Genomic DNA, 23,527 nt, shown 5'->3' with positions numbered 1-23,527 from the left:
CGCTGAAACAGGTTTAATTCAACATGAGAGGTTTGAGGATGTCTTGGTCTCCCTGATATCAATCTCTTTCCTCTCCTATTCATATTTCACACAGCTGCCATGTTGATATTCTTAAAGTCTCAGTCTGACTGTTTCAATTCCCTGCTCAGGAAATTTCAAGGACTCCCTATTGCCACGAGGATAAAGTATAAACTTCTCTGCCTGACCATTTCAAGCCCTTCATAATTTGACTCCAGTCTGTCATTACAAATTAATTGTACATTACATACTCAGCATTTCAGCCCAATTGACCTACTTCACTGCTCTCCATATGTGCCATTCAGTCTCCCCTCTTTGTACCTTTATGTAGGCCATCTCAGAGAATCATAATTTGAGATCTGGAAGAGACTTCAGTAGTCAGATAGTCTAACCTTTGCACAAGGTGTGGAATTCCCAACATAACATACCTAATAAATGTTTGTCCAGCTTCTACTTGAAAACCTCCAAGAAAGGAGGGACAGACCATTTCTTAAGGCAGTGCATTCACTTTTGGATAGCTCTAATAATTATGAAGTTTTTCCTGACAGCAAGCCTGATTTGCCTCTTTGTATCTTCCACCCATCTCTCCTGGTTCTATCTTCTGCAGCCAAATAAAACAAATTGATCCTTCCTACACATTACTGCTCTTCCATTTACTTAAAGGCAGCCATCATAATACCCTTGAGTTTTTTCTTTCCAAGCCAAACATCTCCGGTTCCTTTAAATAAGTTTCATGTCATAAACTCAAGACCCTTCACCCTCCTTTTTACCACTCTCTGGATACTTGACAGGTTATCAATATCCTTGGTAAACTATGGCACCTTGAATGGAATATGATGGTCCAGATGAGGCTTGATGAAGGCCTCAGTGCAGTGAGACTATCATGTCCTTATTCTTGGACCTTAACCATGTCCTTACTCTACTCCTCAATGCAGAACAAGATAGCTTTAGGTTTTGTGTTGTTTTGTTTTGTTTTATTTTGTTTTGGGCTGACTCATATTGAGCTTGAAGCCCACTAAAATCTTCAGATACTTTTTCAAACCAAATGCTTTCTAATCATGCCTCTCTTATCTTATACTCATAGTTTTTTATGCTCAAGTTCAAAACTTTACATTTATCCTCAATGAATTTCACATTATTAGATTCTACTCAATGTTATGTCCTATTAAGACTCTTTTGAGTCTCTTGACTATTACCCAGAATGTTAGCTATCTATCCCCCCTCCTAGATTTATATTAGCTGAAAAATTCAATAAGCACACTACTTTTATCCAAGTCATTGATAAAAATATTCAAGAGTGCAAAGTCAAGCACAGATCCCTGAGGTACCTTACTAGAGAGCTGCTGCCATGCTGCTATTGAGTCATTCATCACTACTCTTTGAGTAATGACATCCAACCAGACATCCTCTGATTGTCTCCCATGTCTAGAATGCTCACTGCCCTCCCCTTTACTTCTAATCCCTAACTCCCTTCACGATACAAATCAGAGGCCACCTCCTATAAAAACTTCTTTTGATAGCTCTGGTTGTTAGAGCTTTCTCCTTACTGCTGATTTTTTTTTATTTGCTCCATATGTATTTTGTATTTATATTCATATCTGTTTGTGTTGCTCCCCCAGGCAGAATTGAAGGTTACTGAGGGAAGGAATTGCCTTCATTTTTGTCTTTGTATCTCCACAATCTTATGCATGACTGGGTCATGAAGCAGGCTTTCAATAAACTCTTGTTGAATAGAATTGGATTGATTTAAAAACAAGCAAGCAAACTAAACTTCCACCTAGTACTGGATGTGAGACACTGGAAACAGTGCCCCAGGACTGGTGCAGAATCTTCATCTTTAATGCTCCTTATGAAGAAGGCAGCAGGCAGTCACTAATCAGCCCTGAGAAAAGAACAAACTGAATCCTAAGACAATGATTGATGGACATTATTTTTTTGTCAAATGCTCAGGTTGAAATTAATTAAGTGATAGGAGTTGAATCTAGACCAAAAGACCAAAAGACCATAGAAAAGTGTGAGTACAAACTTAATACCTTTGTTTTCAATTTATAGCTAAAGCCTAGCAGAAAAATACCCATTTGAGTACCATACAGCAGTATGAATGTGATATAATCTTTTCTAGCTATTACATTCATGGTATTATCCTCATTCTTCTGGAGCTATGAGAAAATAGAACAATGCTGATGACTGTGAAGCATTTCTTAGCATGTATTGTATTCCTCATTCTGTGTTTGTCTATATTGAGACAGATTTGATATTGGATAATAAATGCTTTGTACATACATCTCTATCCTGAGGCTTGCAAGACAATAGGCTTTCATCCCTTTCTATTCAGTAGGGTTGCACAGAAATTTGGAGTTATCTTCTTAATCCTGAGCCCCAAATTGGAAGCCAGGAAAGGCTACTATCTTGAGGTCATAGCTGAATGACTGGACAAACTGAGGCAAGAAGAGATTAGGTAGCCTGCTTCATATCAAACATCACCATTTGATTGTCTTGGGCTAATTTAAGAACATTGGCCCCTAATTCCCATTTCAGTCAGTCAATAAACATTGATGAAGAACCTACTATGTTCTAGGCACTGTCTAAGTGCTGGGGGTATAAAGAAAGGTAACAGACAGTCCCTGACCTCAAGTAGCTTACAGTCTAATGGGGGAGACAATGTGCAAATAGCTGTGAACAAACAAGCTATCTACAAGATAAATTGGAAATGATAAACAGATGAATTACAATTTAAGGGGGAGGGGAGGGAAAGTCTTCCTTTGGAAAGTGGAATTTTAACTAGGACTTGAAGAAAGCCAGGGAAGATGGGAGGTAGAGCTGAGGAGGGAGAGCATTGTAGACATGGGGGACAGCCAGTGAAAATGTCCAGAATTGGGAGATGAAGTTCTGTTTGAGGAAAAGCAAGGAGGCCAGTGTTTCTGGATCATAGATGATGTTGAAGGGAGTAAATTTTAAGAATACTGGAAAAGTAGGAAGGAACTGGGTTATGAAGGATTTTAAAAGCCAAAGAAAGGATTTTATATTTGATCCCAGACATGATAGGGAGCCAATGGAATTTACTGAGTAGGAGATGATATGGTCAGACTTGCACTTTAGGAAGATCATTTTGCCAGCTTAGTGAAGGATGTACTGGAGAGGGGAGAGACTTGTGAGGGGGTGACTGACTGGTAGGCTATCACAATAGTTGAGGTTTGAGGTGATGAGGGCCTGCAGCAGGGGGGTTGCAGTGTCAGAGAAAAGAAGGGAGAGTGTTCAAGAAATGTTACTAAGGTAAAATTTACAGGCCTTGGCAACAGATTGGATATGAGGGAGGGGAAGCTGAGAGAGAGTGAGAAGTCCAAGATAATCCTTTGCTTGTGAGCCTGGGTGACTGGGAGGTGGTAGCCTCAATAGCGATAGACAAGTTAGGAAGAGTGGAGGATTTTGAAAAACAAAATAATGAATTCTGTTTTGAACCCATTGAGTTTAAAATGTCTATGGAATATTTACCTAGAAAGTTATTAAGATGTGAGACTAGAAGTGAGGGCTGGATAAATAGATTTGAGAGTCATTAGCATAGAAAAGTTAACTGAATTCTTGGAACCTGATGAGAACACTAAGTGAAATAGTACATAAAGAGATGAGAAGACCCAGAACAAATCCTGGGGGACACCCACAGTTAGCAGGAGTGACCTGGATAGGATCCAGCAAAGGAGATTGAGAAAGAGTAGCTAGATAGGTAGGAGGAAAACCAGGAGAGAGTAATGTCACAGAAACCTAGAGAGAAAAGAATATGGAGGAGAGTGGGTGATATCCAATGTCAAAGTTTGCGGAGAGCTAAAGAAGGATGAGGACTGAGAAAGGGCTATTAGATTTGGCAAGTAAGAGATTGTTAGTAACTTTGAGAGCAGTTTCAGTTGAATAAGGATAGAAGCCAAACTTTAGAGAGTTAAGAATAAAGGGAAGGGAAAGGAAGTAGAGGGGCCTATTGTAGAAGTCCTTCTCAAGGAAATTACCCACAGAAAGGAAGAGATGAATGGGTTAAGTAAAGGCTTTTTGAGGCTAGGGAAGACATGGACAAATTTATAGACAGTTCAGCAGACAAGGAAAGGTTGAAGATAAATGAATGAGTGGGAATAATAGAGGGGCCTATCTTCTAGAGAGGACAAGATAGAATGAGATCACTTGTACAAGTTCAAGGATTTTCTTCAGCAAGGTGAAGGATCACTTCAATATATGAGAATATTGAAGGCAGAGAAGGTGGTAGGAATCTGAAAGATGTGAGTTGAAGAAGAGGGGAGAAGATGAAATTCTCAGTGAATGTCTTAAAATGTTTAGTGAACTATGAGGCAAGTTTCTCAGCTAAGAAGATGGGAGGAAGGATAGTTACAGGAGGTTTGGAAAAACTGCTGTGGTGAGTGGGATAGTGAGTCAATTAGGTGTAAAAAGATTGCTTTGCTGTAGTGAGGGACCAGTGAGGGACTACTATATAAATTTGTAGTGGATCCAATGTGACATTGGGGTAGCTGGCTTGAAAGGTATGGGGATAAGGAAACAGGCATTGAGGGCTTTGAATAAAGGCAGTCTTGGATCACTGGGATGGGGAGGATATGACCAGGTGAGTGGTTATTTATCATTGCTGAATGGGTTCAGGAGGGTTTTTAATATTACTAGGAAATTGGTAGTATCCTCTGAGTGTTAGATCAGGTTGGGAGACTGGGGGAGTTGTTGGAATAACATTTTTCTCCTATTTGTTTAGGCAGGTAAGATGGAGGTAGAAGAAGAGGGAAAGAATGGTGTCTCTCTGTCCCCTACAGGAAGGAAGAATCCACAGCAAGTGGGACAAGGCCAGGACAGGTGACTGACACTCAATGGAATCTTTTGGAAATCTGCAAAGGGTACATGAAGAGAGAGAAAAGAAAAGGTCTAGGCTAAAGGCCTGGAAAATATTCACAGGGCAGAAGATAGATGTTGACACAGAAAAATAAAAAACAAGAACAAAAACAAAGACAAAAAAAACCAAAAAAAAAACCAAGAAGAAACAACAAGTTGGGTAAGAAAATAATAGGATCTGAGATTTTGAGATGTAATGGAACTCAGGACATGTAGTTCAATTCCATTCATTTTATAGGGTTCAGAGAAGTTAGGTTATTTGCTGGGGTCATACAGATAGCACATGTCAGAGGAAGAATTTAAATCTACATCTTCTTGATTCCAGGCCCAACATACCCATCCACTATACCAGGTTCCCTCACAAAACAACCACTGGACAGGAAAATTCTACATTTATATCTTATTCAATTTCAGTGATAGGTAGGAGAAGAAGTGTTTACTTTAAAAAGACAGCAATAAGTTAGTGAACTATAAGGAGAACCTGGGGATATAGTTTTGGAATATCATATGTTGATACCATTCATGAATATTGATAATCATATTTCAAGTTAAATTTCACTTGTGACCTTGGAAATTTCCACACTTCTAAGTTACAAGTACCCTGCCTTTTGAGTTCATGTATCAAATAAACATGAGGAGAATATATAAATAAAAATAATTAGTATGGGTATCATGTCTGCTGTAACATGCATAATTATTCATCTAGAGTACATTGGGGAAGTAACTCATCTATCTAGTGTGAGATGGTACTTAAAAATGAAAAATCTAGAGTACATTGGGGAAGTAACTCATTTATCTAGTGTAAGATGGTACTTAAGAATGAAAAATCCGGTTTGAGTCAAACTATGGCATATCCTTAGAAGGTTGCATTTTGGCTCTCTCCTTCAAACTTCTCACCTTCTGTCCTCTATCAGAGTTATTTGTGTTGTAACAATCTAAGTGCTGTGGTCATTGTTACCCATTAAATATTAAAGGATCACATAGACAGTTTTCAACACATTAAGTAGCTGTTCTCTGGAGGATTTACGAAAATTATGGACAAGAATGCACAGGATGAGAAGGCATGGGGAGGTTGTTATCTATACTTGTAGAGGGGATACTTCCCTTGATGAAATCTATCAAAGTATTTAAATGAGTCAACAGGTATCATTCATCTCTAGTAAATAATAAGTTCTTTGAGGGCAAGGACTGTGTATTATTTGTCCTTGATACCCCCAAAGGATCAGTGTCTCTGATTCGTTTCTTACCTAGGCTTAATCACTGAATGGGTGTTGCCTTAGTCAAACTGAAACCTGTTAAAGACCTTAGATTGAAAAGTCCAAGGTCTCTCATGTATTCAGGGCCATCTCCAGTTGTCCTGATCTATATCTTGCCACTGGACTCAGATGGCTCTGGAGGAGAGAGTGAGGCTGATGGCTTTGCACAGCCCTCCCCCACTTAAATCTAATTCACTTGTATGTCATGGCATCACCTCCTTGATGTCCTGATCCTCTGAGAACAAAGGATAAACAACAAGAAGGATGCACTTAATACAAATTTGAACTGAATTTAAAATTAAATATCTGGGTCATATAGTCCATTGTTTAGATTGCTGAAGTTTTTATTTCTAGTATGTGCCCTCTTCCATGTTCTTGCCCTCCAACCAACCTCAATTCTTAAACTTTCTTTACCTCAGTTCCTTTACTGCTATGTAGCAGGGATTTAAGGATTAGTTTTCTGTGGGCAGTGAAAAATCTTCAGTGTTTGGTTACACGAGCTTCTGGGAGACGAAGAAGAACTGCAAGTCTTCAAGATATTGGCCATTTTACTCTTGTCTTGGAGGCTGAAATTTGCAAAGATTGTAAGAAGTGAGTGAGTACTCAGATGTTTTGGATAGAGGGCTTTTGCAGGCAGCTCAGTTTTCACTTAGTTTGTGAGGAGGGGAAGAGATGAAAAGGTGAGGGAAGATGCCATGGCTGCACTTGCTATAGTCATGATCAAAAAGGCTAGTTGCTAGTAGATGTTGTCTGGGGGTGAAAAGGCTATGAATGCTTGTTTGAGTTAGTTATGAAGAATAATACTGGGAGCCAAGATGGTGGAGTAAGCAGTAACTTGCTCTCACTCTCCCTTACTGACATCTAAAAATCCAGAGAATATCACCCCAGGAAAAATCCTGGAACAGTGGAGCTAGCAGAAAAATGGGGATGAGCATTCTATTTGCCGGGAAGGCTTGGGTGATCAATGGGTAAGGCCCTTCTTGCTCTGGTCGAAGGGGAGCGTAGTCTAGGACAGGAAGCATCCCAGCAACCTAGTGGCAATCCCTGCTTAGCAAACCAGGGGGAGATCTTGAGCCTCAAAGTGGTGGAGTAGGCAGGCACCAACACCAGGACCCCCCCCATGTGCCTTGGCACAGCCAGGGGAACCAGCAGACTCCAGATCGGAGAACCACCACATGTGCCAGCAGGTAGGCATCCTCCAGTGGATGAACCTCCCTGTACTTCAGCACAGATCCAGGTAGGCAGGAATCCTCCAGCAGCTGACTCCCCTGTGCTTCCAGACTCCCCACCCCTGCTCCTACCTCATGAACTTGAGTATAGCCCTGGGAAAACCCAGAAAGAACTCATGTGGTCTCAGCACATGCCAGATGCCACTGTTGCAGTTTGGGGCAGTAGAAACCCCCAAATGCACCAATATGTTGTGGTTTGGGGAGCTCAGAACCCTCGAATGCAAGGGTACAAGGAGTCTGCCTTGAAAGAGTTCTATCACTCAAGCCTTCCAGTCAAAGTAGCAAGTTTATTGTGATGTCAGTAGAAGCAGGCAAGATTCTAAGTGAATCTATACAATTTAATGGGGGTACAATTGGAACTTATATAAAGAAAAAGATTCTGAGAAGATCAGGGTGGAATTAAGGAATGGTAAGTAGCCTGGGATGGACCAGGTGCCTCAGGCAAAATGCCAGGGTTGCTAAAATTTGTGGGAAAGTTCAGGGGCTTTTCCTTTTAGGGGTCCAGATGCCCCATCACCACCACTAGGACCCCAGCTCAGCACCAGATAAGCTTCCAGACTCCTACAGCCTCTACCTGCCAGTACCTGAGGCCCCAGCTCACAAAGCCTGGCCTCCAGGACAAGAAGCTTGGGACACTGTCCCCTGTGCTCCAGCAGGAGAACTCAACTTTAAAAGTCATGAATTAGGCAAACATCATGAACAAAAAGTAGAAATTGACACTGACCATAGATTCTTTCTATGGGAACAGAGAAGATCAAAACACAAATGCAAATAGGAGAACATTATCAATATACCTACATCCGAAACCTTCAAGTGGAATATGAACTGGTCACAAGCCCAAAAAACCATCTTGGAAAGAGCTCATGAAGGATTTTAAAAGTCAAATAAGAGAAGTAGAAGGAAAATCAGGAAAAAATGAGAGGTATGCAAAAAAAAAAAAGAATCAGCAGCTTGGAAAAGGAAGGACAAAAATTCACTGTAGAAAACAATACCTTTAAAAATACAATCGGCCAAATGGAACAAAGTCCACTAAAGAAAACAACTCCTTAAAAGGCAGTATTGGCCAAATGGAAAAGGAGGAACAAAAACTCACTGAAGAGAAGGACACTTTAAAAACTAGAATGGTCAAGTAGAAGATGAGGTACAAAAGCTAACTGAAGAAAACAGTTAGTTAAAAATTAGAATTGGGCAAGTGGAAGTTAATGACTCTATGAGACATCAAGAATCAGTGAAACAAAATCAAAAGAATGAAAAAATAGAAGAAAATGTAAAATAACTTATTGGAAAAACAACTGACCTGGAAAATAGATCTAGGAGAAATATTTTAAAAATTATTAGTTTACCTGAAAGCCATGATATAAAGAAAGGCTAGACATCCTCTTTGAAGAAGTTATCAAACAAAACTGCCCTAATATCCTAGAACAAGAGGGTAAAATAGTCATTGAAAGAATCCAGTGATCATCTTCCAAAAGAAATCCCAAAATGAAAACGCCAAGGAATATTGTAGCCAAATTATCAGGTCAAGGGGAAAATACTGCAAGCAGCCAGGAAGGAACAATTTAAATATCATGGAACATAGTCAGGATTATGCAGGACCTTGCAGCTTCTACATTAAAAGATTGGAATATGATATTGTGTAAGGCAAAGGAGGTTGGATTACAATCAAGGATCAACTGCTAAGTGAAATTGAACATAATCTTTCAGGGGAGGAGATAGACATTCAATGAAATAGGGGGTTTCCAAATTTTCCTGATGAAAAATCTAGAGCTGAACAGAAAATTTAATCTTCAAATAGAAGAAGCATAAAAAGATAAATAGGAAAAGGAAAAAAAAAGACCATGGTATTCAATAAGGTTAAATTGTTTACATCCCTACTTGGGAAGATGATACTTGTAACTCTTAAGAACTGTATCTTTATTATTGACATTTAGAAGGTGTATGCATAGAAGCTGTGGATGTAAATTGAATTTAATGTGATGATAAAAAAAATTAATTAAAGGATGAAAAAAAAGATCGTGATGTGAGAAGAGGAAAAGAGGAGGCAGAAAAGGGTAATTATATCACATGAAATGGCACAAAGACCTATTGCAGTGAAGGGAAAGAAAGGAGGGAGGCAAGTATTATTGAAACTTACTCTTACCAGTTTTGGCTCAAAGAGAGAATATCATACAAACTCAATGAGGTACAGAAATCTATCTTCCCTTACAAGAAGTAAGAGAGAAAAGGGGGAAGAAAAGAGAGGAGGTCAATAGAAGGGAGGGCAGATTGAGGGAGGCTGTGGTCAGAAGCAAAACACAGGTGAGAAGGAAAAGGGAGAAAGGAGAGAGAAAAAACATAAACAGGGAGAAAACTAGTATAGAAAGGAAGACACAGTTAATAATCATAACTGTGAATGAGAATGGGATGAATTCTCCCATAAAATGGAAACAGATAGCAGAGTGGATTAAAAACCATAATCCTACAATATGTTGTTTACAAGAAACACATCTGAAACAGAGAGATGCACACAGAGCAAAGGTAAAAGGCTCGAGCACAATATATTATGCTTCAGCTGAAGAAAAAAAAAACGGTGTAGCAATCCTGATCTCAGACAAAGCAAAAGCAAAAATAGATCTCATTAACAGAGATACGGAAGGAAACTACATCATGCTCAAAGATACCAAAGACAATGGGGTAATATCAACACTAAACATATATATGCACCAAGTGCACCAAGCATTCAAATACTTAGGATATAAGTTAAGATTTTTACAGGAAGAAATAGACAGCAAACTATATTAGTGGGGGACCTCAACCTCCCCCTCTCAGAACTAGGTAAATATAACCATAAAATAAACAAGAAAGAAATTAAGGAGGTGAATAGAATCTTAGAAAAGTTAGATATGGTAACCTCTGGAAAAAATTGAATGGGGATAATAAGGAATATACTGTTTTCTCAGTGGTGCATGGCACCTACACAAAAAATGACCATGTACTAGGGAATAAAAACCTCACAATCCAAAGCAGAAAGGCAGAAATATTAAATGCATTCTTTTCAGACCATAACGCAATAAAATTGCATATGACAAAGGGCCATGGAAAGATAGATTAAAGTTAATTGGAAATTAAATAATGAAATCCTAAAGAATGAGTAAGTTAAGTAACAAATCATAGAAACAGTCAATAACTTCATCCAAGAAAATGACAATAATGAAACAACATACCTATGGGATGCAAAGAAGTTCTTAGGGGAAATTTTCTATCTCTCAGTGCTTACATGAATAAAATAGAGGAAAAGGAGATCAATGAATTGAGCATGCCACTAAAAAAGCTAAAAGAAAAAGAACACATTAAAATCCCCAAATAAATGCCAAATTAGAAATTCTGAAAAACAAAGGAGAGATCAATAAAATTGAAATTAAAAAAACTATTGAACTAATTAATGAAACTAAGAGCTGTTTTTATGAAAAAAAAACAAGAAAGTAGATAAACCTTTAGTTAATTTGATTTAAAAAAAAAAGAAAGAAGAAAATCAAATTACCAGTTTCAAAAATAAAAAGGGCAAATTCACCACGACTGAAGAAGAAGTTAAAACAACAGTTAGGAGCTGTTTTGCTCAACTGTATGCCAATAAATTTGACAATATTAGTGAAATGGATAAATATTTACAAAAATATAAATTGCCTAGATTAACAGAAGAGGAAATAAAATAAAATGAAAACCCTATTTAAGAAAAAAATAAACAAGCCATTAATGAAAAATTCTCCAGGGCCATAAGTGAATTCCATCAAACATTTAACCAACAATTAATTCCAATACTATATAAACTGTTTGGAAAAGTAGGTGAAGGAGTCCTACCAAATTCTTTTTATGATACAAATATGCTACTGATACCTAAACCAGGAAGAGCCAAAACAGAGAAAGAAAATTATAGACTAATTTCCGTAATGAATATAGATGCAAATATTTTAAATAAAATATTAGCAAAGAGATTACAGCAACTTATCATGAGGATAATACACTATGATGATGTAAGATTTATACCAGGAATTACAGCTGGTTCATATTAAGAAAACTATCAGCATAATTGGCCAACTGAACAACAAAACTAAGAGAAATAATATGATTGTTTCAATAGATGCAGAAAAAAAACCTTTTGATGAGATAGAACACCCACTCCTATTAAAAACACTAGAGGGCATAGAAATAAATGGAGTCTTCCTTAAAATGATAAGTAGAATCTATCTAAAACCATCAGCAAACATTATATGTAATGGGGATAACCTAGAAGCATTTCTAGTAAGATCAGTGGTCCATTATCATTACTGTTATTTAATATTGTACTAGAAATGTTAACTTTAGCAATAAGAGAAGAAAAAGAGATTGAAGGAATTAGAATAGGCAAAGAAGAAACAATGTTATCACTCTTTGCAGCTGATAAGATGGTATACTTAGAAAATCCCAGAGAGGGGCAGCTAGGTGGTGCAGTGGATAGAGCACTGGCCCTGGATGCAGGAGGACCTCAGTTCAAATCTGGCCTCAGACACACAACACTTACTAGCTGTGTGACCCTGGGCAAGTCACTTAACCCCATTGCCTAACCAAAAAACAAAACAAAACAAAAAAGAAAATCCCAGAGAATCAAGTAAAAAACTACTTGAAATAATAAAGAACTTTAGTAAAGTTGAAGGCTATAAAATAAACTCACATGAATCATCAGCATTTCTATATATTATTAACAAAGGCCAACATCAAGAGATAGAAAGAAAATTCCATTTAAAGTAACTGTAGACAATATAAAATATTTGGGAGTCTACCTGCCAAGACAAATGCAGGAACTATATGAACCCAATTACAAAGCACTTTTCACACAAATAAAGTCTAAATAGTTGGAAAAATATCAGTTGCTCATGGTTAGGCTAAGATATTGCAATAAAAATGACAATTCTTCCAAAATTAATTTACTTATTCATTGCCATACCAATGAAACTACCAAAAATTATTTTATAGAGTTATAAAAATAATAAAATTCATTTGAAAGAACAAAAGATTCAGAATATTAAGGGAATTAATTAAAAGAAATGCAAGGGAAGGTGGCTTAGCTGTACCATATCCAGTCATCGATGCTATTTTGTACTGGCTAAGAAATAGAGTGGTGGATCAGTGAAATGGGTTAGGTACACAAGACACAGTAGTTAATGACTCTAGTAATCTACTGTTTGATAAACTCAAAGACTCTAGCTTTTGGGATAAGAACTCTCTATTTAACAAAAACTGCTGGGAAAACTAGAAAAGAGTGTGGCAGAAACTAGGAATACACCAATATTTTATGCCATATACCAAGATAAAGACAAAATAGGTACACTATTTAGAAAAAGAGGCTGATACTATAAGAAAGCTAGGAGAGCAAGGAATAATTTATCTGTTAGATTTATGAACAATGAAAGATTTTATGACAAAAAAGAGATAGAGGACATCATGAAATGCAAAATGGATAATTTTGATTACATTAAATCGAAAAGTTTTTGCATAAACAAAGTCAATGCATCCAAGATTAGGAAGGAAGCAGAAAATTGGGAAATAATTTTTACAAGCAGTGTCTCTGATAAAGGCCTAATTCTAAAATATATAGAGAACTGAGTCAAATTTATAAGAATACAAGTCATTCCCCAATTGATAAATGGTCAAAGGATATCAACAGGCAGTTTTCTAATGAAGAAAGTAAAGCTGTGTACAGTCATATGAAAAAATGCTCTAAATCACTATTGATTAGAGAAATGCAAATCAAAACAGCTCTTAGGTACCACATCACACCTCTCAGATCGGCTAACATGACAAAACAGGAAAATGATAAATGCTGGAGAACATGTGGGAAAATTGGAACACTAATGCATTGTTGGTGTAGTTGTGAAATGATCCAACCATTCTGGAGAGCAATTTGGAACTATGCCCAAAGCACTATAAAATCATGCATACCCTTTGACCCAGCAATACCACTTCTAAGTCTGTAACCCAAAGAGATCATAAAAATGGGAAAACGACTCACATGAACAAAAATATTTATAGCAGCTCTTTTTATGTTGGCCAAGAATTGGAAGCTGAGGAAATGCCCATCAATTGAGAAATGGCTGAACAAGTTGTAGTATACCAATGTGAAGGCAAACTTCAGAAAAACCTGGAAAGACTTACAAGAACTGATGCTGAAGTGAATTGAGCAGAACCAGGAAAACATTGTACATAGTAACAGTCACGTTGTACAATGACTAACTGATATACTCATCTATTCCTAACAATGCAAGGATCCAAGACAACTCCAAAAGACTCATGTTGGAAAATACTATCGATATCCAGAAAAAGAACTATGGATTCTGAATGTAGATCAAAGCATACTATTTGCTCTCTCTCTTTTTGTTGTTGTTGTTGTTGTTTCTTCTTTCTCAGGTTTTCTCCATGGTTCTAATTAGTTCTAATTCTTCTTTACAACATGACTAATGTGAAAATGTTTAATAGGAATGTATATGCTGAGCCTATATCAGATTGCATGCTATCTTTGGGGGAGGGAAGGAAGGAGAAGAAATTTGGAAATCAAAATCTTATTGAAGTGAAGGTTGAAAACTAACAATAAATAAATATTTAAAAAAGAGAAGAACACCAATGCTTTCCCCTTCTGGTTCGTCTGTCTCTATTCCTTCCCTTTGGGAGAGAGTGAGATTCTGTTACAAAGCTTGTCCCTGGTCACTAAAATTATATTTGTAATATCAGTTTAGTTAGTTTAAATTTGCCACTAGATAAAATTTGATCAATTATAGCTGCTTCTGATTTGTATGCTTCATTATTTATGAAAAGGGATTTTCAATGAAATAAAACAAAAGCAAGGTAAGTTTTAGTAAGGTGTATAAATTAAGTTAAGGGGGCTGGGAACACGCACTATCTAAGTAGCTGGAGTCTGTTTTTACTAAGGGTTTCTGAGCTGTGAGACAGAATCTTATTAATCATTTTATTTTACAAACTTCACAAAAGAAAAGCTCAAGCCACATGAACTCTGGCTTTGTTTTTAACCTTTTGGCTAAAATTGTGAGCTTAAAAAAGAAGTCTGGTGGTAGTTAGGTAACTGCACTGAGTCATGCATCATCATTCCAATCTTTTCCTTCACACACGGTCAGAGGGAATTCCTTTGGAGGAGAACCAAGGGCAATAGGTAGAGCAGGGGTGGGGAACCTGGGGCTTGGAGACCATGTTTGGCCTTCGAGGTTCTCGAGTGTGGCCTTTTGACTGAGTCTAAATTTTACAGAACAAATCCTTTTATTAAGCAGATTTGTTCTGTGAAGTTTGGATTCAGTTGAAGTGCCTCATTTGAGGACCTAGAGGGCCATTTGTGGCCTTGAGGCCACAGGTTCCCCACCCCTGAACTAGAGTGTAGGTCAACCTGGTGGGAGGAGAAGGGAAGTGTTCAGAAAAGACTAGTGACTCCCCAGGGATAGACAAGAAGATAATGTCTCTCCATTATTGTAGTAGACAAGTAGGTAAAATTTTCCACCTTATGCAAACAATCTTGAGTCACTCAACTATATCCGAAAAAGGAATATTAGATCTCCAAGATGCTATACTACAGGGAAAGCAAGTGTGAATGTAACCTGTGCTCTTAAGAAGAAAGGAATATGTTATAAATATTTTGGATATTACATTGGTATAGTTATTATATAGTATTTAGAGTTGGACGGAACCCTTAGAAAAACAAGTAGGAAGGCCCAAAATGGTGGAATAGAAGGAAACAGTAAAACCCATCTCTATCTTATCAATAAATAGTAACTCACATCCATGGATAAGTGGTAAGTATAATCCAGAGATTATAGACTCTAAGAGATGAAGATGAAAGGCTTCGGGTAAAGGAAAAGAACCCTGTAGCACTGAGGGGAAAAAGGCCTCTAGAAGCCTGCCTATTCTGTTAGAGAATATAAAAAAGATGGAGGACAGGGGGATCCTCACTGGTTGTGGAAGAGAGGTGCTCTCTTACAGTCTCCTCACTTGCCTTAGGTTACAATTCCTTCTTAACCTCTACAGTCTAAAGATTATTCTCCTTGATGGAGAAAATAGAAGTTAAATAGTTACGTTTTCTCACTATGTTCTGTTCTCACCATTCCTTCCACCAGAGCAATAATTGGCTATATCCTACTCTTGTCATTTTTCTGGCAGCTAACATAGCTAAAGAAATCTTTCTATGTGTTCCTGGGGCTGACCTCACAATTAATTGAAAGTCTCAGCTGAATTGTGATTTTAGCCTCTGTGACATTATTTTACCAGAGCCAAGATATTCTTTTGAATTGTAACTTAGTGACCTAAGTAAGTTAGTCACAACTAAAATAGTGATGTTAAAAAAAAAGATAAAAATTCTTCCTCTCTCCTCCCCCTTCTCAAGGAAAAGGCCTCCATCAGGTGTATTAGACAAGAAGAGGTCAACCTCAGATTCATCTGTGGATTAAAGAAAAGGCTTCTTCTTTCTCATCCAAAGCAAAAGGCTTAACTAAGGCTAATCACAGGACAGGAGAAATTTTTTTTTCCATGGTGAGGGAAAAGGCACAGGTCAAAACCCTAATTCAAGGAAAGGGATAATCTAGCCTAAAGAAAGACTACGGGGGCAGAGGAAGGATCCTTAACTTGATTTTATCTCCAGAAACATGTAGAAAGCAACTCTTGAAGCTTTAGCCTCAAAAAAATGGATAAACAGACCACAAACAAAGGACTTTTATGATTCCATGGATGACCAAAATACAAACCATGAAGAAGAGGATAACTCAAAAACACCTACAATCAAAACCTCAGAGAAAAAACAAAACCAACTTGCCTACAAGAACAATTAGAATTACAAAGAAATGATCCACAAATTTAAAAGCAATACTATAAAATAAATGTGAGCTGTGAAGTAAAGACTTGGAAAAAGGATTAACAGCTTAATAGAACAAGTACTTTTCTTAAAAAAAGGAAAGGGAAGAAAAAGATGAATTGGAAATGTAACTAAAATTCATAGAAATGAACAAATTAAAACGCCTAAATTATTAAACACCAAATTAGAAATCTCCAAAATCAAAGAAAAGATGAATTGAAATAAAATGATTTTTCCTGAATAAGTAAAACTAGAAGCTAGTTTTCTAGGGAAAAACATCTATAAAAAGAATAAACTGTTAGGCAATTTGATTAAAAAGAAGAAAACCAAATTACAAGTATCAAAAAATAGAATTTACAACAAATGAATAAGAAATAAAGGAAACTATTAGAAACTCTCTCACCCAGCTTGACAACTTAAGTGGAAAAAAAAGAATATTTGCAAAAATATAAAATGCTCAGACGAACAGAACAGGAAATAGAGGATTTAAACAATGCAATTTCAGAGCAAGAAATTGAATAATCCATAAATGAACTGCCAAAAGATCTCCAGGACCAGGTGAATTTACATGAGAATCCTCTCAAACACTGAAGGAACTGTTAATTTATATTAATTCTAATTGATCCATATACATTTTAATTGACTAATTCAATTAAAACACCATATTGTTTGAAAAACCACAAAAGAAGGGATTCTACCAAATTTCTCCTATGGCACAGATATGGTCTTGAAATATAAACCAGAGAGTTAAAACAGAAAAAGGAAATTGTAGACTAATACCCCTACTGAAAATATATGAAAAAAAATTTAAATAAATTATTAGCAAAAGGACAAAAGCAACAAATTACAAAGATGGTAATCAGGTTGGATTTATACTAGGAATGCAGGGTTGGTTTAATATTAGGAAACTATAATTAACCATATTAATAACAATGAACAAACACATAATATCAGTTAATGCAGAAAAAATCTTTTAACTAAATACATTAATATTTGTTAAAAACACTAGAAAAAGGAATAAATGGTCCTTACCTCGAAATGATAAATAATGTATATCTGAAACCAAGAGCTACCATTATATACAACAGAGATAAACTAGATCCTTTCCAATAAATTCAGGGAGTAAAATTTGACATATTATTAGAAATGCTGACAATAGCTATGACATGAAAAAGAAATTGAAGGAATGGGCATAGGTAAAGAAGAAGTAAAGTTATCACTTTTTTGTGTATGATACGATGGTGTACTTAAAGAACATAAAGAATCAATTAAACATTAATTGAAACAAATATTTCAGCACACTTGCAGGATATAAAATAAATCCACAGAAATCATAGGCATTTCTATATAATGCCAATAAAACCCATCAAGAAGAGACAGAAAAAAGATATTCCACTTAAAATACAGAGTGTATAAGCTATTTAGCAGTCTACCAACCTGGACAATCACAAAAATTACATAAATCCAACTACAAGTCACTGTTTACAGGACTATATATAGACTCAAGTTTTTGGAAAAAATAGTGATTGCTCATGAAGAGTCAATATAAATAAAGATATTACAACAATTAATTTATTGATTCAATGCTATACCAAACTATCATGAAAATGATATGAAGGCAGAAAAAGTCAAGCGTCTCAGAGGGTAATGGAAAGTAATAGGAATGAAGGGAGCCTAACTATGCAAGACCTCAAACTATATCACAGAGTAGCAATGCTCAAAGCAAATTGGTACTGGCTCAAAAAAGAGAAAGATTAGTCAGTGGAATAAATTGGTTACATAACATTCATATGCAAATATATCTAGTACTGCAGTATTCAATAAGCACCAATACCCCAGCTACTGAGATAAAGTCTCACTATTTGACAAAAAGTACTGGGAAAATTGGACAACAAATATGAAAGAAATTAGATTTGGATGAATATGTCACGACCTATATGAAAATATGATATGACCCAAATATGAAAGATCTTATTAGATACTATTTATAGAAACACAGAAAAAAAAACTCTATTGTATCTATGGGTAGAAGAAAAATTTATGAGAAGACAAGGGTTAGAGAGGATAACAGAAGATAAAATGGATAATTTTGATTACATAAAATTTAAACATTTTTGCACAAACAAATCCAATAAAACTAAGATAAACAATTATCTGGGGGGAAAATCTTTGCAACAATTTTTTTTCTGTAGAGATATAATTTCCAAGATATGTAAGGAACCAATTCAAATGTGAAATAATAACTACCATTCCCCAATTGATAAATATAAATGGATTGGGTGTGGGGGGGGGAACTGACAACGGCAATCAGGCTATATAAAGCTATATGAAAAAGAAAATTGTTCTAATTTACTACTAATTAGAGAAGTTTGATTTAAAGGAATTCTGCGGTTCTATTTCACATACATCATATTGTTAAAGATGATAAAAAAGGAAAAGGATAAATGTTGGAGGGGCTGTGGGAAAGGAGTCACAATGATACACGGAGGACCTGTGAATAGGTACAGCAGTTCTAGAAACAATTTATAATCATACGCAAAAAAATTACTGCTGTTAGGCCTATACCCAAAAGATATCAAAGAAATAAATAAAGGTCCTATGTATACAAAAATATTTATAGCCTCTCTTTTTGTAATGGCATCTGGAGGAATGGCTAAGTAAGTTGTAGTGTATGAACATGGTGGAATACTATTGTGTTGGAAGAAATGAGGAAATAGATAATGGCAAAGACACATGGAAAAACTGTAAGAACTAATTCAGAATGAAGTAAACAGAAGTAAAAGAGCAATATGTATTATAATATCAATATCATAAAAATGAACAATTTTGAGGACTTTGATAAACTGATGAGGAATGAAGTGTGTAGAACCAGGAGAACAATTTCTATAGTAACAACACTGTAAAGACAAACAACTTCTGAGAACTATGAGCAATACAATAACCACCCAGAACGCCAGTGGGCTGATGATGAAATGTACCATCCATCTCCTGACAGAGAAGGGATGTAGGGTGCATAATAACACACACACAGACACACACACACACACACACACACACACACAAACACACATACTTAATGAGGCAATTTGTTTTGCTAGACTATATGTATTTGTTACCAGGAGTTTGTTTTTCTTTTCTCTTTTATTCAATGAGATAGGAGAGACAGAAAATTTCCATTAATTTAAAATAAAACAATTAATGGAGGGGAACTACAGATGTGTATTTTTACATGCGGTCACTGTATTGTTAGTTTAGCTTAATTGTTTATTTTTTACAAGAGACCTTTCACAAGGTTGGGTATAATCTATGCTTATTGCAAATGTTTTCAATGTTGAAATATCAATAACATTTTAAAGACAAAGAAAAGAAATCTTGTCTAAACTCTTCATTTTATACATGAAGGCCCCTTATGTTGCTTTGGTCTATTATGCTAGATACTTTCCAGGACATGAGGGGGCAGAGAAGGGAAGGCACAGGGAAAGAACTTTGTCAACATTGAAAATTTTTAAGAAGGAAAAATAAGAATTCTTTAATAATTCCCAGAAGAGACTCATATCCTCCTCACCACTGTGAGAAAATAACTGCCAATTTTGTTCCAGTTGGAGGTAAATTTGAAGTCTCTTCCTAGAAAACAGGATTCAACTAAACTGTTCTCATCCACATAGAAGGAGTCTTGCAAGGCAAAGGTAGCATGATGTTAATCTAAGTTGTTATGTTCATGTATGTGTCAGTAGAGGTATTTATATATTTGCAAAACACAGTTACATTCCTCTATTTTCTATAACAAGGGTGGAAAATATGAAGTGACATTTATGGTTTTGAAAGGGAGAGGGAGTAACTAATACATCTTTGAAATCCTGGAGTTCACATCAGTGAAATTCAATCCAGCCTACTAAATGCTAGGTACTATATACTGAGGATATCAAGGTATGGACAATGCACAACCAGTTCTCAAGGAGCTTATGAGCCAGTGATGGGGAGGAGAGGGAGAGCGTAGAGGAGAGAAAGGAATGGAGGGAAATAGCATGGCACACTGGAAAAGCATTAGCTTCTCATGAGACAATTTCTCCCTCAGTTTTCAACTTTGTTTTTCCATCTGTTTCCTCATCTGTAAAATGAGTAAGTTGAGATATTTAGCTCATTTAGCTATTTAGCCTCTCAGGTCCTTTCTAGCTCCAAGATGCATGTTCACAAATAGCTATGATACAAGGGAGTGCAAGACAAGTAAAATGGAAAGATTCAGGAAGAGTTAGTTATTTGAGAAATCTGAGGAGGGAGAGAGCTTTCACCTGGGAGTATATCACTACACACAAAATGCCACGTCAGAGTTGTGTGTTGACGGAAGGGATAAACTTGGACAGATGGAGACAGGAGTGGAGTGAGAGAGAAGAAAGTCCATTCTAGGCATGGGGAAGTGACCTGAACAAAGGCACAGAAATAGGGGAGAAAAAAAGTATGGAATAATAATAGCTAACATTAAATATCACTTACTCTGTGCCAGGCTTTATGCTAAATACTTTGCAATTATTATATCATCTTATTCTCACAACAACCCTGGGAACAATGTATAGAAGGAAGTAAAATGCAAGAAAACTGAAAAGTAGAAAGGGGCTATAAATTCCAATATTTGATCTTGGAGGTAAAGGGAAGCCACTAAAGTTTCCTGAGGGTGTGTGTGTGTGTGTGTGTGTGCGCGTGCATGTGTGTGAACATGATCAGACTATGCTTTGGGAAAATCATTTTGTTAACTGAGGGGAGGATAGACTATAGTGGGGAGAGTCTTGAGACAATGAGACCAATCACAAGGCTATTGCAACAGTTTATGTGACAGATGATGAAGGTCTGAACTAGGGGAGAAGCTGTGGGTGGAGTGAAGGGGACATAGAGGAAAGATGTTGGGGAGATAGAAACAATAAGATTTGGCAACAAATTTAATATGAGAGAGAGTGAGGAGTAGAGGATGACACCAAGGTTTAGAGTTTAGGTGATCAGGAGGATGCTGGTGATGTCATTTGGAGAGAGAGGGAAAGATAATGAGTTTAGATTCAAGCAAGTTGCTCTGTTACTCACCTTCCCTCTTTACTCCTCAGTCTCTACTGGCTTCTTCCCTGCTAGCTATAGACATGCCTAAATTTCCCCATGCTAAAAAACAAAAACAAACCTCACTTGACCCAATCATCCTTTCAAGTTATTATAATATTTCTCTTCCAGCTTTCTCAGCCAGACTCTCAAGGTTACACAGGTAGTAAGCATCTGAGCCTAGATTTGAGCCAAGGTCAGCACTTTTGCCACATTTTCTTCATATCAAAGCTGAGGCTACTGTGAGGATATGTGCCAGTTTATGACAGCTATCGTTATGTCCTAATCTTTTTTGTGTGTGTGTGAGGCAATTGGGTTAAGTGACATGCCCAGAGTCACACAGCTAGTGAGTGTTATGTGTCTGAGGTTGGATTTGAACTCAGGTCCTCCTGACTCCAAAGTCGATGCTCTATTCATTGTGCCACCTAGCTGCCCCTTTATGTCCTAATCTTAAGACATACCACAGTACAAAAAAGGGCCGCCTAAAAGTGAGCCAGTTCTTCCAGGCATGATAACTAACCATGATTGGTTCTTCCCCGTGAGAGAACACTTTTTTACAAACAGTGATAAAGCTGCCATCGTTTCCAAATGCACCAATCTAGAGCAAATAAACTTCAGGGACTTTTGAATATACCAGTCAGAAGGAAGCCAAATAAAATGTGTGCTCAGATTAGAACTATTCTTCAATGACAATGGTTATACCTATGGATTCATTGATCACTTTGGCTGCTCTTGTCTATGAGTTCAAGAATTTCCAGATTGCCTCACCTTGTGTAATTTCATTTAACCTCTCTGGGCCTGAGTTTCCTAATCTTTGAAATGAGGGGATAGGACTGGGTGGCCTCCAAAGTCACTTCTAGCTCTAGGTCACTGTATCTCTGATTTTACTACTGAAGTAAATGGGCAGATGGGATTTGTTTTACTTCCTAGTCATACACTCTAGGTTCCAGACAAATGGACTACTATTTGTTCTCTATTTTCAACACTTCATGTCTTTCTTCCATGCATTGGCATGACCATTCCCCATTCTTGGAACACAGTCTTCCCTCATTACCACTTCTGGGAATCATTGTCTTCTTTCAGGGCTCAACTCAGGTCCACATCTTTTATATATCCTCTCCTGATGTGTGCTTTAAGAGATGGGTAGGAGTTCAATAGATAAAGTGAGGGAAGGAGAAGAGACTTATAGCATACGGAACAGACCTCTTCAAATCTGTGAAAGATTTCATGGTTGCTATGTAAGAAGAGCAGTTAGATTTCTTATGCTTGGCCTTAGAGGACAGAACTAGAAGCAAAAAACCCCAATAAACAAGGAAGTATTTACTATGTCTAAGGCACTGTGGTGATTGCTAGCAGTCCCTGGCATCGAGGAGCTTGCAATCTACTTGGAGAGACTCTGCTTCTATTTATCTATCTATCTATCTATCTATCTATCTATCTATCTATCTATTATGGAAGGGCTGCTAAGTGGCACCATAGTGCATAGAGTACTGGGCCTGAAGTCAGGAAGACTCATTTACCTAAATTCAAATCCAGTCTCAGACATTTAATAGCTCTGTGATCCTGGGCAAGTCACTTAACCCTGTTTGCCTCAGTTCCTTATCTATAAAAAGAGTTGGAGAAGGAAGTAGCAAACTACTCTAGTACCTTTTCCAAGAAAACTCCAAATGGTGTCATGAAGAGTCAGATATGAATGAAACAACTGAACAACAAATACGCAAGTTGGACAGAGTCAGATTTCTTCCCAGTATAAAGAAAATACTTCCTAAAAATCAGAACTACCCAAGAGTGGAATGGGTTACATCAGGAGGTTACTAATTTCACTTTTGAGGGGAGTTTTTAAGCAAAGGCTTAATGACTACTTGGGTATATTGTAGTGGAGTTCCCATCAGATCCAGGCTTCTAAGTTTTCTTCCAACTCTGTGACTCTGTGATGTATAAGGAGCTATTCTTGCCACAATTCAGGAATGTGGTAGTGAAGTCTTAAAATTAGGGGATAACTTCGGGAGTAGAAAAGAAGGATCAGATATGAGAGATATTGCAGTGATATGATAGATACGGTTTGTCTACTGATTAAATGTGAATGGATGGGGAGAGAAGAATCAATGAAAAATAACACTAAGGTTGTGCTGGAGCTAGCTTGTACCGACTTGTGAGGGCCAACTGTTAAATTTTCATTGTGAATATTTATATTTTGGAAATCAGCAAAT

General features: G+C 36.9%; 1 protein-coding gene across 1 annotated transcript in view; it reads right to left on the bottom strand.

Moving 5' to 3' along the window:
• The window catches only part of TRPC7 (transient receptor potential cation channel subfamily C member 7), a 296,237-nt gene that overhangs the window by 48,647 nt on the left and 224,063 nt on the right, over window positions 1-23,527 (bottom strand). The gene's annotated exons all lie outside the window — the stretch shown is intronic.

This window comes from Phascolarctos cinereus, unplaced genomic scaffold (assembly GCF_003287225.1).
Source record: "Phascolarctos cinereus isolate Bilbo 61053 unplaced genomic scaffold, phaCin_HiC Scaffold_2;HRSCAF=192, whole genome shotgun sequence".
Taxonomy (NCBI): Eukaryota; Metazoa; Chordata; class Mammalia; order Diprotodontia; family Phascolarctidae; genus Phascolarctos; species Phascolarctos cinereus.
The sequence above is the reverse complement of the archived record's forward strand: the minus strand, read 5'-3'. Positions and strand labels throughout refer to the sequence as shown.